This window comes from Sciurus vulgaris, assembly GCF_902686455.1.
Source record: "Sciurus vulgaris genome assembly, chromosome: 12".
In the NCBI taxonomy this organism is placed as follows: Eukaryota; Metazoa; Chordata; class Mammalia; order Rodentia; family Sciuridae; genus Sciurus; species Sciurus vulgaris.
Window position 1 is genome coordinate 18326274 of NC_136473.1, and position 17140 is coordinate 18343413.

Genomic DNA, 17140 nt, shown 5'->3' on the forward strand with positions numbered 1-17140 from the left:
TAAGGGGTCAGGGAGCACTAGGGAAGAACAGAGTAACTCTGGATCAGGCAGAGAAGGGTGAAGGGAAGGGAGGGGATGGAGGTAGGAAGGACAGTAGAATGAATCGAACATTATTACCCTATGTGTATATATGACTGCATGACCGGTGTGAATCTACGCCATGTACAACCAGAAGAATGAGAAGTCATACTCCATTTATGTATGATGGGTCAAAGTGCATAAATAACTAGAACAAATGAGAAAAGATGGAAAAAGAGACAAATCACCAACAAAGCTGCAATAAACCAGATAACTTCTGAATAGAAACAGGAGAGCCAAAATAAAGAATAACTTCTCCAAAAAAACACATAAATAGATATAGACATGTACCCAATCTAGAATTCTATACCCAGCAAAATACATCTCTACAATGTAGGTGAAATAAAGACATTCTCAAAAAAAAAAAAGTCCCATCTCTTGTCAACACTAGATTTACTCTGAAGAAAACACTCAGGGGTATTCTTTAGGCAGAAGGACATTTATTCCAGAAGGTCAGTAATGCTGGTGGAAATTAGGAGGAGAAAACACAGTAACTAAATAATAACAGTCTAAAACAATAGAAATATGACTGTGGGATTTAAAATATATAGACATTTTAAAACATGACAATCATGAAATAAGTAAGGATGTAACAAAATTGAACTAAATGTTTTTAAAGGCCTTGCACTGTCCAGAAAAAAGGGCCAAAGTTCCAATTAATATTACACTTTGATAAGTTATGAATACATAAGGAACCAGTAAAAGAAGTCAAGTTAATACCAAGCTTTAAAAAGGGAAGAAGCATAAAAGTTATTTTAAAATATCAATGCAGAACAAAGCTAAAAATAAGAAAAAATGAGTACCGGTGACAGATTTCTAAAATTACTTTTTAAGAATCTGTCAATAGTTACTATATGCCAATTCCAGCTCCACACACACGTATAACCTTTATAAATTTTACCCTCCACGTATATTCAATTTTTATCTATTGTGATTGGCTTGTCAAATTTTTATTTCACCTTATCTTTTCTTATCTTACTAGATATGTTAATAAGCATTAAAATGTCCCAGACTCAAACTCAATAAAAACAAAAAGCCTAGAGCCAACTGACTCATAAATACTGCATCAATTCAATAAAATATTAATTTGCTATCCCTGATCTATATAACATTACTAACTGCAAAAGTAATACATTAAGGAACTTTAAAATGATATGCTTTCATTTACTCATGAAAAACAGTATTCATTATTTTTAATTCCCTTGCTGATTCAATGAGAAGAAACTTTCAGGATAAAATTATAACTTTTTCTACATTCATATCAATGTCACTAAGACATGGGTGCAATGTGTACCTTTATCACAAAATAACTAAATACTCTCTACAGAGCCAAAAACACTTAACAAGAAATAAAACTCCAGAGTTAATTTAGATCTTCCATAAAAGAAAATGAAATCACCTGCATGCTATTTTTCCTTTTAGAGTGGATTGCTCTTAAAGTCTTGTGAGGAGGAGTAAGCATTTTAAATAAAGTAATCTAAGCTCCTCAAAAGGAAAGTGCAATCAAAATACTTTCCTGAGATTATAATGTCTGAAAAGAAATAAGTATTTTATTTAATATCTAATCTGAGTTTTACAGCTACAGGAACAGGTAAACCAACAGTTAAAAAAACAGACACCACAGTGTGCAGTCATTTCCAGGTCTGTTGTAGTTAGAGTCAAGCCAACTGACTCCCTTTCCAAAAACTGAGCCACTTCATTCAGATTATTACAGGAGGGTACCAGGAGCCTTCTCTTGGAACCAACAGTGAGTACCCATATGCATTGAGGAAACGAACACGCAAAACATTCTCACTAAACCTCCACAATAATCTCCTCTTGTGGTTGTATCCACACTCTTTTCTCACCCTCAAAATTCCCTGCCCTTGCTCCCAACTCTCCTTTTTGCCTACTATCAATCCCCTTCTCAGCCTTCAGGTCTTATAAATCACTTCCTCAGGGAAATCAGCCCCCACTACTCCCAAACCAACTTAGGCAGCTTAGGTTTTATAGTTCCCTGTACTGTACTTCAAAAGACTCAGCTACTTGTTGAAAACAAAGTATCTTAACACAAATTCCTGAGGGACACAGAAGGCACTCAAAAAATATTCATTGAATAAAACATGTATGAATTTATAATCCTCCCCAACTTTACAAAGAAACACGCTTCAAACAATTAAGTAATTTGTCTGAGGTGATACAGCCTGGAAATGACATGGAACAGTTGAGAATCCCAGTTTCCATGACTAATTCTAATGCTCTAATACCCAAATATTATATGAAAGTGTGCCAGAAGTCAAATTTTTTTCTTTCCATTTTTTTTTTCTGTTGCCTTCCACTGTAAAAATGGGAAATACCTTTTTAAAGGGGGAAAATATAATTAAATCATATCTGAGAATGGAATATGCTTTTCAAAAATCACATGGAAGGGACAAACTGTAACTTTCTGGAACTCAGTGATATGAACTGTACTAGTTACAAAACAAGAAGGGTTAAAGTGAAATCCCAAACACAAATCAGAAAATGTACTCATTTTGTGTGTATGTATGTATGGCAGTGTCTGTCATTCTGCCTGCCTCTCCATGCACCTCTCTCCTCCTTTCTTCCTCCCTCCCTCCCTCCTCTCCCCCCACCTCCAATCCTCAAAACTTTAATATTCTAGCTCTTTTACCAGTTTGGAACTGCCTTAACGTTCCTCACAACTTTGTCTTTTCTTTTTTAATTTGTTCTTTTTAGATATACATGACAGTCGCGTGTATTTTGACATATTATACATACATGGAGTATAATATTCTAATTAGGATCCCATTCTTGTTCCTCTCAACTTTTAACCAAAACAATTTTTTGTGTTCTCAATTTGCTACTAGCTTAAACTTGGTAGCCTCCTTTTCACCCATCTTTACTCACTACAAAATGTAACAGTAATTTGAGGCAGATGGTGAAGATAGATCAGTGCAAACTCTGCTTGGCACTGGAGACCCAGATTGGATCTGCCATGGTAGGTGGCTCTCTTGGTTCCCAATAATGCTTAAGGATGATCAGTCAACTAATACATGATGCCAAAACTGATACTTCTACTTATTGGCTTGTTTAACCAGGTCAGTTGTCTTCACTAGGAGCCATCTGTATGACAAAACAGTGCTAAAACTGGTAAAGGACTATCTTCACCAGGAACAAGAACATTTTAGAGAGTTTGATAGACCAGCTAAAAACTGTAAGTAGGCACCAACATAAGGCTCAGGGACCAAATTCTTCATGTTTGGCAAATGATGATTTTTTGAATACTTTGCGACAACTCATTAATGTTTTAAATACATAACAGGTGAAGGAATTTAATTCAGGATACCTGTGCTTGCAGTTGGGATCAGTTTTCTCCTAAAAGTTAATTTATTCTTTAATTAGTGTAAATTTTTTTTTTCTTTTCTACTTGGACATATTTTAATTGCCTATGTAGAACACTACATAGCACCAACAACCATTTTAAGTAATGACCTACACCATGTTTACAATTTTTATTGTCAAAAAAATAGAAAACTCAAAAATTATTTTTGTTAATTTCAGGGTCTGAGTGGGAGATACAAGCAAATTAACAAGCGTTCATTTGATGCTGACCCATTAATTCTTACTAAAGTGACTTCAAGAAGTAAAAAAAAGTACCCTGACTTACCCCTGGCAGAATTTACCAGAACTTCAATGTAGTTGAGAGTAGAGAGGAGTTGGCCAGAATGATCTCAAAAGTTCCGTGCAACTCTTCTGAGCTTAGTATATTAAATATCTATCCCCAAATTTAATTATCTTCATAAAAGGATTGATATAGGATTGCAATCATTTTCCTTCAAAATATTTGTGGTAAGTGTCCCCACTTTTTTCCATTCATGTCACCTTATTTCCAAAGACTGGGTACTGCCCCCAATTCACCCAGCTTTCCCAGTCCGTAGGGGACACTGCAAGTTAAAGTGGTCGGTTGAAAAAGCATCCGCGGACTAAAGGAACGAGGACAGGCGGGAGAAAGACTCGACTCTCAACTTACACAAAGGTCCACCCATCAATTTATAGACTTCTCTCACTCTCCGGCACTAAAACACCTGCGAATAACCATTCTCGCGTATTAGAAATGTCGCACCACCCTACAGTTGTGAGCTCCAAACTATTCTGCAAAGTTTGCAAAGGCGCACAGATTTCCAGGCTCTCTCAATCCCTCATTCAGCCCATCCTCCCGTGTCTGGTCGAAACAAAGTTCCGCGGCATCAAGGCAATAATTTAAAAGAACGAAGTTTGCCTGGGTCCTGCCCACTTGGACTCTGGAGGAAGCAACTGAAACTTGCGAGGGAGACACGTCTCCCCGGGGACCGAAACTTGCGCGGGGGGAGGCGGGCAGCGGGTTCCGCCTCCCCCGGGGCCAGGCAGCGCCGGGCCCTGGGCCAGGCCCCCTCCCCACACGCCCCCCGCCCCGCGCCCGCAGCCTGCCAATCCCGCCGCAGACCCCCACACGGCGGGGGGCACCCCGCGCACGTTCCCCGCGTCGGCCCCTCCAAGGCTGGGTCCGCGAGCCGCAGCTGCGTGCCCTCCGCCCGGGTCCGGGAATGGCGGCGTCCGGCTCCCCCGGGCCAACTCCGAGCCCCGGCCGGGGCAGCCCAGCCAGGGAGCCCGCGGCCGCCGGCCCCTCGCGGCGCCAGAGGAGGAAAGGAAGTTACCTCCGGACGGTCCCGTCGGCGGCGGCTGTGGGCAGCAGGCGGAGCGGGCAGTCCGGGCGGCCGAGCAGGTCCGGCGCGGCGGCGGCTACCGCAGTGCCCTCCGCCCCATTGTTTCCCTTCCAAGAGGATCCCGGCGAAGCCGAGCCCGGGAACCAGGAAGTTCCCCGGCGCGACACCTCCTGCCGCCGCTATGGAAACGGCCCCCGCCTCCCAGGGCGGCTCGCCCGGGACCCCGCCTCCGCGCCGCCGGCCCCGCCCGCCTCACCGGCCGCCGCCAACCGTCGCCGCTGCGGCCGTGGCCGCCGCCATCTTGGCGCGGCCTGGGCAGCCCCTTCCCGGCGGCACGTGCGCGCCGCTCCCGCGCTCCCGCCGTGCGCGCTCCCGCCGGCCGCGGGCCGCGCGCCCGGGGCTGCAGGTGGAGGCCCCCTCCCCCAGACCCTCTTCTGCAGGAGGTCCCCTCCTCTGACCTCTGGCGCCGGCGCTGGAGGCCAGGACCTGGAGCCGGGCTTCGAGGCATTGCACGGAAACGACCGACGTCCGCGCGTCCAGTTGGCGGTCCAGAGGATGGCCGAGACCTGAGGGGCCGGCAGCAGTGGGGCGAGGGCGTGGTCTTCAGAGCCATACTGGCTCTTTTTTCCTTCCTGGCTTCCTGGTCCATCTACTTACCAGGCGTCTGACCCTGGACATCGTGTTCAGTTTTCTCTTTGCCTCAGCCTCTTCATCTGTAAAGTGGAATGGTAGTCCTACCTCTGCTTGGTGGGGTCGTTAGCTGGAAAAAAAGAAAAAAAAAATTGTGTCATTTTTCAGGAACTTAGGCAAAGTACTCGCATCAGCACTACTCTAAGTAGGCTACTGTGTACGATTCTATTGGTGCCTAAAACTTCTCAAATGTTTGTCCCATCTTTGTCCCATCTTTCTCTAGGTCAGCTTTCCTTTTTTACATCATGGAAATTGTCAAGAGTTTTAATCTCCGCAGTCATCCATTAAGAATTGCCATAAAAAGAAGAATGATGTAAAATTTCCAACACTGTAATTAGCTGACAGTTAAGTGATTTATTCAATTGAAGCTAGAAAAGTTAGGGTGTGCAAATAACTAAAAGGCTTCCTGTCCTTGTTTCCAGGAACTAGAATTACTAAAGCTGGCAACTGCACTGTTGTTATTCTTTCTCTTTTCCAGTGGGTGAAAACTGACACTAAGAAACTGGGTGCAGCCACAATATCCACAGGAGGAATGGAAGGAGGAGGCAGTCTCTTCCCTAAAACACAGACTTTGAGAACTGTGAATAAGATTACATCTTAGATCGTCTCTACAGCCCATCTTTCTCTCTCTCTCTCTCTCTCTCTCTCTCTCTCTCTCTCCCCTTGTAGTCTAATATAAACACTTTATAAAATATTCTTGTGTACGCACTGCTGGGGATTGAACTCAGGGTGTTGACTTTGATAAGCACACACTCTTCCGTTGTGCTACATCCCAGCTTAAACACTTTATAAGAAAATACAAATGTATTCTTCCCTTTGGGTCTTCCTTCGTTCACTTAAACCAGGTTTGTGAAGACTGGTTTTGTTTTTGGTTTCAGGATTCTAAATGGTCTTTGTCCCATCTTTCACTTATGACCCAATTAGTTTTGCCAGTATAAATTGGAGACAAGCAGGACAGAAGTTGGAAGGATGTGGGAAGTTTTTTCAATACCCAAATACTTCTCCAAAAGTTATGGAAATCTCAGGTTAGTAATCACCCAGGTTGACATAGTATCAATTTCTACTTAAAGAGCTTTGTGGCCTACACTGGACCCAGCAGATTTCTTTGCACAGGAAGACCCTCAGTAAATGTTTACTGGATTACATTGCTGTTTGAGCTTCCATCACAAAAGGACACCTTGAGAACCACAGAGATGGTGGTTCATGAGGTGTCCCTCAAAGAACATTATTGCAAATATAGACAAGAACTCCAACTCACTAGTTAATGAGATCTTGGACAGACAACCCTTGTCACAGGCTTATTGGCAAAATTGACTGGAAATTTCAGATGTTTTTCCATAAATTATATGAGTAATTCTAAAACACTTTATATTACACTTTTGAGCACTGTTGGCTCATTTTATACTAGCATTCTGTATAGTATTATTGCAGTTCAAAAATCCCAACATTTTTTCCCTAGTCAGTGTCAACAGCCAGTCATCTCAGTACAAAACCTGTTATGTTCATTATAACTTCGAGTGTTTGCCATAATTTTTATTACTGATTGTCTTAGAAGTATTGTTGAACAGTAAGCATGAATTTTTGTATCTACTACTATATACCCAGCATAGTGCTTGACACTTGGTAGGCATATGGTATGCCTAGACCATATGCCTATAAATTGGCAATATGCCTACTTAATATGTTATCTGTGGAATACAGAATTTGTCAATAATTATAAAGGTAATAATGACAACCACTTTTCCTCAAATAGACATAATTTTTTAAAAGGGGAAAGATAGTGGGGCTAAAAGCAACCATAGAGTATAATCTATACAAGAGTGAAGGTAGCTGGGTTTCACTGAAAATTGACAGAAATAGGTGAACTTGAGCCTTGCAGCAGGAGTTTGTCAACCCTTGCTCTAAATAATTATATTTGGAGTACATTCACTTCATGATTATATTGAGTCTAGAATGACAGACTATATACTAAAATGCAGCTGGGTACTGTGGCTTATGCCTATAATCCCCATTATTTGGGAGACTGAGGCAAGAGGAGCACAAGTTCAAGGCCAACCTCAGTTATTTAGTGAGAAATAATAAAATGTAAAATAAAAGTAAAAAATAAAAAGGGCTGAGGATGTAATACAATGGTGGAGAGCCCCTGAGTTCAATGAAAAACAAAATACCTCAAAAAACAAAGAAAAAAAATATGAGATGTGCATACTGAAATGCCTTTCAGCTAAAGAAAAGGTTAAAAGGTTGATATAAATAAAATACCAAAAACTAAAAAAGACATATGATTTAACAGTTTGTTACCAATTAAAATATTTCACAATTACCAACTTTAGAATTACCTCCCTTATAATGGAATAAGAGAAATTGATATTTGCATTTCATTTTTGCAAAAGTTATATGTTATGCTAATGACAATATTTAAAATGTTGCCAAAGATAAAAGTACATATTTAAATCCCCTACAGGATATCATAATAACTAAACCCAATTTGTGGTGAAAATACAAAAACATAGAACATAGAGGGAATAAAACTTCCAAAGCAAATTATCCATCCTCCACTCTCATCTTCAAAATATGGAGAAAGGGTCAACTCTTAGAGTTTCTTGTACATTGAGACTTTGCAATGTGAATTCTTGACTCTATGAGCCATTTAATTTTTTTGAGAGGGTAAGCAGAGAGTTCCCTAAATTGGAGTGGGATTTGGAAGAAAGCTGTGGAAATCCTTGCAGTGCATAAATTCATTCTCGCCAGCTGCAGTAATTTTTTAAATTTTATAAAAATCCTATGTTCTCATATTGATTGGAAAAGTCAGTTCCAATAAGACTGCATATAATTATTCTTCATAGATGAAAACAAAAACAGATCAGTCAACATCTGTGTACTCAGTGTAAGTAAAAAATCAATGGGTAATCAACAACTACATCCAAACAGCTCATATTATTAAAAAAAAAAAAAAAAAAGCCTTCAGTTTAAAAGTGAAGTTATTGATTGGAAAGCAAAGAAGAATCCACAGAAGGATGGTGAACTTCATAAAATTGCATTCAAGGTTTTATATACACAGTTTACTTATAAAAATCTGAGGTTGTCTTATTTAGTGGTGTTCTCAGTTTTTTTCTGTCTCCCTGTCTTAAAACTATACGTGCCAGGAGACTGGGGAACTTTACTGTCTTCTGCTATTTTTATTTCTTGGTCCAAACCAGTATCTAAACAGAATGAGTTCCCTATAAATAATCATAGAATTAAGGAAGAGGTAAGGAAGACAGAATGATTGAAAGGAAGGGACACAGATACAAATATCCACATTTTCTAGAGAGAAATTTCTATTTTTTCATATGCACAAAGGGGTCTGTGACTAAAAATAACTCAGTATAATAATAATAAACCAGTAATGACTGGTTTTCAATGACAAAGCCTGCCTCTTATTGCCTCCTTTGCTTTCCTGCTCAGAAATCACCCTGTTCCCTGTTACATTCCAAAATGGTTATCATGGTTCACCAAAAATCTATAAAGATACCATATCATATGAAAAGTGTCTCATCATGTCTCTATAGTTTTAGAGAATTTCTTCTGCCTTCTCGACTTACAATTATCACACTTCAACCATCCCTTTGACCACCTCTTCGATCTGATGCCATTTGTTTGTTTATCTTTTCGTCTCATAGCAGTATTTAAAAAGTATAAGATGTTGACAAAAATCAAAGTACGATTTCTTTGCATTTTTGTCTCCATTTTAGGATAATAACATTTCCCTCCATGTATATGATTTTTGAATTGATTTTTAAACTCTGTACACATAAATCTATATAAGTTGTATGGTAGCTAGTTTTCACAGATGGACTCCCAATGAACAGTCCCTCCCAGTATTCACAGTCTCTTATGTCACCCTCCTGTTAAATATGGACTGGCCCTATGACCCACTTTAACACCCCAAAAATTCTAGTGAAAATGATGCTGAGTGATGTCTAAGGCTGGGATGTATTTTGCAGCTTACACCTGGGTCTGTGAAATTCTTGGTGCACTCCCCGGGTACTATGACACTATGCTGAAAGAAGCCCAAGCCACACAAGAGGACATATACACATGGACAACTTCATCTGAGCCCCCAGCCAACATCAACTGCTAGCCACATGGGCAAGGCATATTGAGTGGTCAGCACAGTCAGGCCTTTAGCTATCTGGAGCACCAACTATCTGACCCCATGGAAAATCCCAAGCGAGGACATCTCAAGTGAGCCCAGCCAAGCTAGGGAACCATAAGAACTATAGTAAATTGTTGTCTTAAGGTATTGAGTTCAGTGTGGTTTGTTACACACATAGATAACTGGCATAAGTTGATTAAAAATGAAGTGCTAAAGCCAGGAATGGTGGTGCACACCTGTAATCCCAGCGGCTCAGGATCTTGAGGCAGGAGGATCATGAGTTCAAAGCCGGTCTCAGCAAAGTGAGGTGCTAAGCAACTCAGTGAGAACTTGTCTCTAAATAAAAATACAAAATAGGGCTGTGAATGTGGCTCAGTGGTCAATTCCCCTAGAGTTCAATCCCCAGTATTAAAAAAAAAAAAAAAAAAAAAAAAAAAAAAAAAAAAAAAAAAAAAAAAAAATGAAGTGCTAAAGCATAACTCTATTTGAGATAAGACTTAAATAATGTCCTCAAAACAGAAATGCTAGCTGGGCATGGTGGTGCACACTTGTAAAACCAGCAGCTCAGTAGGTTAAAGCAGGAGGATCACAAGTTCAAATCTAGCTTTAGCAAATTAGCAAGGAGGCCCAAAGAAACTTAGCAAGACCTTGTCTCAAAATAAAAAATAAAAAGGACTGGGGATGTGGTTCAGTGGTTAAGCACTCTGGGTTCAATCCCTAGTACCAAAAAACAATCAAACAAACAAAAAAGAAATAACTGTGTACAAAGGTCAAGTTATAGGAGATCAGGGGCGATCCTAAGATATTCAAGGGCATTTGTTTTATTGTGAAGTTTCTCACTCTGTCTGGTTCTTTCATTTGAAGTAGGGTAATACATTGGGCTTTATAAAATGACTTAATGACCTCCATCTAGGTAAATACACAGTACTTGCAATTACATTTGGCATGGACATGAAATAAGTCCTTGCCTGTGTACTTTCACTGAAAAGGGAAGGACGTAGGGGTCTCAAGCAGCCAGACTAAAAAGGCTCTAGGAGAATGAGAGAAGAGTTGAAAAAATATATTTTTAATCTACTCAGGTTTTTTCTATTTGCCAATTCTTTATGAAAATTGCAAATTCCAATTCCTAATTGGCAATTTAGAAATAAATCCACAAATCTCTGAAAACTGAAAGATTTTTCCGTAAGTTTGGCACCTAAACTACTTTGATGCCAACTGAACTTCCCTTTGCTGTTTATGGTCTTTATCATATTTAATATGAGCACTCATTTTGCTGCAGAACTCTGTGTGTTCGATTACAAGATGCCCAGATCCCACATCTGCAGCCCCATAAGTAATACGTGGTACATATGCTGTGTTGTCCTTCTAAAAATCAACACTCACCAATTCTGAGACCTGAATTTTCAGTCCTAAGGGGACTTTAGCATAACCCTCAAGTGTTGTTTCAGGGGGACTACGGAGGGGAGAGCAATCAGACACTGTCTGAAGTCTGTCCTCTTGAATTCAAATCCTGGGTCTGCTATTTGCTAACTGTGAGCCTTGGGTTGGTTGTGTTACCTCTGCCTTGGTTTACTCCTCTTCAAAATAAGGAGAGTAATAGCAAATACCTCATAGGGTTTTCTCAGAGTCATGAGATGATATATGTAAAGTGCTGAGCCCAGTGACAATTAGTAAACACTCAACAAACATTAGCTATTATTGTGTTATCACTAAAATGCCAGTTTTTTCCCTAGGAAACCAACAATATTTCAGTGAGGATTCAGTCTGGAAAAAGGAAACTGCTCAAAGTATTACCAGCAGAAAGATATCTAATGATGGGTGAAGGTGGAGCCACCACCACCAAATTTGATCAGACATGGACCAAGTGCCAGGAAGCCACTGCACCCGGAGATAAGGGGGAGTAGATGACTGATAATCACCACCCATTGCAACTCCATGTCACTGCCCTACAACTCAGAATCTGGTGACTGTCAGGGCCTCTCTTTAGAGGCTAGCCTCACTGCCCTCATGTCAGCCTCTGCTGCTGTAGAATGACATGTTCTTCTAGGTTCCCTGAGTGCACCTCCCTGGCACAACCAACATCTTTATCAGAATTGTGCTGCCAAGGGACTCTGGGAAACATACAATATCCAAAACAGTGAATCATGATAATTTACATTGCTATGGCACTTTCCATAAAAGCTGGGTGAGGTAGACAGGACATGAACCTCAGAGGAGCATGATAGCCAGAGGCTCAGGGCCTCACATTCCAAACCTGGAATGTGTTTTTTATACTATGCATCCTATTTAATTGTCTGACTTCCACTTTTCCCCCAGATCCTCATATTATTTATATTATCATTTGTTTATTGCTGGCTTTTTTTAACATTGATTCACATTCCTATGTAAATAAATTCAAAGAGGAAATTTTGTATCACTATCTGACATATAATGCAAATTACCAAAATGGAAAACAGGTGTTCTGTAACAAAGGGGAGGAGTAAAAATGAAACCACTGAAAACCAAACTATGATATTAAAATCAGTTAATAGAGGGCTGGGAGCCTGAAGCCTAGTCTGTCACCACATATCTGCTTTCTGTCTATGATTTACCCTGAATATTTCATGTAAATAGAATCATATAATATGTGAACTTTTACATCTGTCTTCTTTCACTGAGCACAAAGTTTCTGAGGTTCATAGGCTCAGTGCTTCATTTATTTTTGTGGCTAAATAATATTCCATTGTATGTCTATAACACAATTTGTTTATTATCATTGTGTTGATGACCATTCAGGTTTCTTCACCTTTGGGCCATCATGAACAATGCTGCTGTGAGTAGGTGGCCATGAACTTGTTCAAGTACCCATTTAGTAGTGGTACTGTTGGGAGTATGGTAATTCTGTTTGACTTTTTTTTAGTTGTCAGTGGACCTTTATTTTATTTATTTATATGTGGTGCTGAGGATCGAACCCAGTGCTCACACATGCTAGGCAAGTGCTCTACCACTGAGCTACAACCCCAGCCCTCTGTTTGACTTTTTAAAGAAGCACCAAACTGCTTCACAATCCTGAATCATTTCACAACCCCCACCAACAGTGCACAAGGGTTCCAATTTCTCCACACCCCTGATAAACACTTATTTTCTATTTTTATGAGTACAGTCATCCTTGTCTGTGCAAAGTAGTGTCCAGCGGTTTTGATTTATATTTCCCTAATAATTAACAATGTTGAGCACCTGTCCATGGGCATATCGGCCATTTGTATAACGTCTTTGGAAAAAATGTCTATTCTTCACTCATTTTTTAATTGGGTTGTTTGAATTCTTTATTGAGTTGTAAAAGTTCTTCACAGCTTCGCTTATCATATATATGTTTTACAAGGATTTACTCCCATTCTGTAGCTTATTGTTACACTTTATTGAGAATGTCCTTTGATACACAGAAGTTTTCAATTTTGATCAAGTCCACTTTTCTTTTGTTGTGCTTTTAATGTCATATCTATTTGTCTATTGCCAAATCCAAGGTCAGGAATATTTATCCCTATGTTTTCATCTAAGTCTTGTGGTTTTAGCTCTTATATTTACATAAGAGTTTTAAACTATACTATCAAATTTTCATAGAAACAAGGCAAATCTTTTGACCCAGATTAACTCTGTAACTACTGAAATTTACTACCCTTGAAAGACTCATTTGTTTTTGTAATAAATGGGTTTGTTTAGCCAACACTGTGGACAAGCCACTCTACTAGATTCTACAGCAATCTGTAAACGTATGTGTGTGTATTTGCATCATACGTTGTTTCCACGTGCTAACAGGAAGTTTACAGAGGTACTATGAGGAAGTACTGAGGGCAGAAACTAAACTGCCTGTTTATCAGAAGAGGGGCAGTACTTTTGTAAATAATAACAACAATAAACCCTCAAATGGCCTCAATAATAAAGACGATTTGTTGGTGCAAGTCACTGAAAGCCTTCCAGGGGATGGGCCAATCGTGGGACTCTGATGTCCTCAAGCACCAGCCTCTTTCTCTGCTTCCCATGGCATCGGTTCCATCCATCCAAGATGGCTGCCACAGTTACCAGGGCTGTGTGCCTCCTCATCTCACTCAGAGAAAGTGAGCAACCTACAGCAAAAGTTTGTCTCTGTCTCAGGCTCTGGTTGGTATGATTGGATCACATACCCATCCCTGAATCAACATCCATGGTGGGATATGGGTTTATGTTAACTGTTCTCTTCCTCTTTTAATGCCAGTGATGGAGTTGGGTTTCTTCCCCTATGGGGGCGGTAAGGTTTTCAAATGAAAAACTGGGGAAGCCACAAAGAAAGAACAGAGGAAAGAATATGGGGGAACCATCATAAGTTCACAAAGGTATTCCCAGAGAAGTCAAAAGAGAAGAGATGACACACCTGTTCAAGGAGCTCAAATAGAAGAAGAGTGTAAAGGTCCATTTTATAAAAATAAAAAGTAATCATTTTAATTGGACCACTGGTGTCAGATGAAAATGAGTAATCCTAGTGGGGTAACTCGAGAGTGTATCATGGAGAATTTCAAATGCCCAACTAAGGAGTTTAAATCTAATTCACTAGGCAGCGAATAGAAAAAAAGAACACAACAATTCTCAGGGGAAAAAATTCTCTAAAACTGATGAAATAATTTTTTAAAAATTCACTTAATGTTGAATCTTGGTTTTGATAAGCTATACGTGTTTGTGGGAATTCTTTCAACAAATATTCATTGAGTACCTAATGCGTACTAGGCACTGTACAGGCAATGGCTAGTGATTCAAAAGTGACTAAAACAGTGAGGTGGTCAACCCCATGGACACTGTAGGCCAATGGACACCCATAATATGCCATGTAAAGGTAGACATCTCATCTACCTTTAAATGCATTAGTTAAATTCTGGGCTGCATCACTGACTCATGGTCAATGGAAAGTGAAAAAAGAAAGCATCCAAACCACAGTCAACAAACCTGACCACGGCAGCTCACAGGCCAATTATTTCAAAATCCTTGAGTCCCTCAATGAGATAATCATTCCTATTCTTAGTTTTCTGAGTCTAGTTGATATTTTATCACAGAGAGATCATTCTTCAGCCCAAATTGGATTAAGTAATATAATGAACTGCTGTCCTTTGGATCTGGAATATACCCCAAAGGGTCACGCGTTGAAGGCTTGGTCTTCAGTAGGTGGTACTATTGGAGGTGGTGCAAGCTTTAGGAGATGGGGCTTAGCTAGAGGAAGTAGATCACTGGAAATGGGCCTTTGGGGGGATTATTTTGTTCCCAGACACATCCCCCACCCTTCTCCTCTCCTTCTCCTTCTTCCTGGCATGAGGTGAGCAACTCTGCCACATGCTCTCCTCCATGCTATTCTGCCTCACCATAGGCCCACAGCAGTGGGACCAGGCAACCATGAACTAAAACCATGAACCAAAACAAACCTTTTCTATCTTCAATTTGCTTTCTCAGGTAGTTTGTCACAGTAATGGAAAGCTGACTAACACATGAACTAACCTCAAGGTTTTATTTACCTCAAGCTCAATGTAGCCAACTTAAAAACAGATGACTTTTGCTTCACCTCAGTTCTAGACCCAATTATTGTCATGTTAAAATCAAAACAGAGATTGGAAGATTAAGTTAAATTCCCCATAACATACTCTAAAGTTTCCTCCTTTCCCCTATCTTCCTCTTTGACTTTCAACAAGCCCTACCAAGAATACAAGAGATAGGACTTGAATGGGATATCTACAAACACCCACTATACTGTGTCACTGTCTTGTTCCCTATGGAACCTGCGTTCAGAAGCATAAATTTTAAATTAAAACAATTCTATTCCTAACCCAGAAAATGTAGCTTTGCATTTGTTTAAGAAATGAAATTGACTCTGATTCAACAGGTCTAGGGAGGTGCCCTTGTGCCACATTGTATCAAGTGCCCAAGGGCTGCTGATGCAGCAGGTTTGATATCCAGCTATTCAGCAATCAATTTCACTGCAAGTAATAACAGTAATCACCGTTGTCATCCTGTCCCAAGATATAAATTCTTGCTACCTATACTCTAAAAGAAAACCAGGCCTCCCCCAAAATTCATGACAAGGAAGTTCACACACACACACACTTACACATGAAATACAAATGATCAATAATATCTGCTCAGCTTCGTATGTCATCAAACAAGTCTAAATTGAGGCCATTAGAATATAATTATTTACCTATCATATTGTGAAAGATTCTAAAATGGGTTAACCATTGTGCCCAAAGGTGACAATAATGTATTAAACACTTAATACTCTGTTAAGAGGGCAGATCTGAGGTTAAAAGATTTTTACCACAATTAAAATTATTAAAATAAAGTTCTTTAGCTATTTTTTAAAGTTGCTTAACACTAAGAATATGTCAAAAATATGATGACACAGATACTTCCCCTTGTTACTGGCAGAGATGTAAATCAGTAGACTTTAACTAAGGGGCGCTTGGCAATATGTATTAGATTTTTACAGTGTAAATGATTTGGTAATTTAATTTCTAGGAGTATTTCTGAAGGAGATACTATGAAAAGAGCCCAATGATCTACATATAAGCCTGTTTGACACAGCTTTGTTTAGAATATAAAAAATATCAGAAGCAACCAAACTGTTAGTAAAGAATTGATTAGAATAATCTGTCTAATGGAATGCTTTTTCCATTAAAATTATGTCCAGCCAGGCATGATGACACATGCCTGTAATCCCAGCAGCTCAGGAGGTGGAGACAGAAGGATTACGAGTTCAAAGCCAGCCTCAGCAACTTAGCGAGGCCCTAAGCAACTCAAGGAAACCCTGTCTCTATGTAAAATATAAAAAGGCTGCATCTAAGGCTCAGTGGTTGAGTGCTTTGGGGTTCAATCCTGGTACAAAAAAATTTTTTTTTTGTCTATACTGGGACTGGAAGGATAGCTCAGTGGTATAACATATGCTTAGTATACATGAAGCCTTGGGTTAAATCCCTAGCACCCCCTCAAATAAAAGTCTGTATGTATTTATTAACAATGGAAATACACTTCTAACTGACTTTTAAAACTATATATCTATGTATAATCTCATTTTTAAATAAAGTATATGTGATATGTAGACCAAAGTGGGAAGAAAGTTACTAAAAATGTTAAGTGATAGTGATGATTTCTGAATAATGACTGTCGGAAATTTCATTGTCTTTCTACATTTTCTACAATTTCTACAGAGAGCATATTTATCTTCAAAATCTCCTTTCCCTCCTTTTATTTTTAGCAATAAACCATCATACCTGTGACACTTGGTTTGCCTGAGAACTCACACTGAAGGAACAGTTCAGGGAAAAAGTTTGTTACTGCTTGGAGAAGTCAGAAGGAAGAGGACAGCCACAGTCCAACCTGCAGCCCTGAACCCCAAACTAACTCTGCACCTAATGGCAAGACAGGCTGCAAGCAAGGACTGAAAGAGATGCTTTCTCTGGATACCATGAGATGTAGAGGGAGGTATAAGCAGCATTACCTCAGTGCCCAGATAGGGCTTTGCACACGGCACAAAGGACAAAGAAGCGTTCTCAATTCAGAGCAG

At 39.7% G+C, this 17140-nt stretch overlaps 1 protein-coding gene across 4 annotated transcripts in view; it reads right to left on the reverse strand.

Moving 5' to 3' along the window:
• Window positions 1-5241, reverse strand: part of USP6NL (USP6 N-terminal like) — a 150814-nt gene extending 145573 nt beyond the window's left edge. For 2 of the 4 annotated variants that reach the window (XM_079106208.1, XM_079106204.1), the window contains exon 1: window positions 4752-5013. The gene's annotated coding sequence lies outside the window, so the exon portion shown is untranslated. Of the gene's footprint in view, window positions 1-4751; window positions 5014-5218 lie in introns of those variants that run through there. The other 2 variants (XM_079106205.1, XM_079106207.1) reach the window with 2 other exon arrangements.
• Window positions 5242-17140: the final 11899 nt, after the last annotated feature.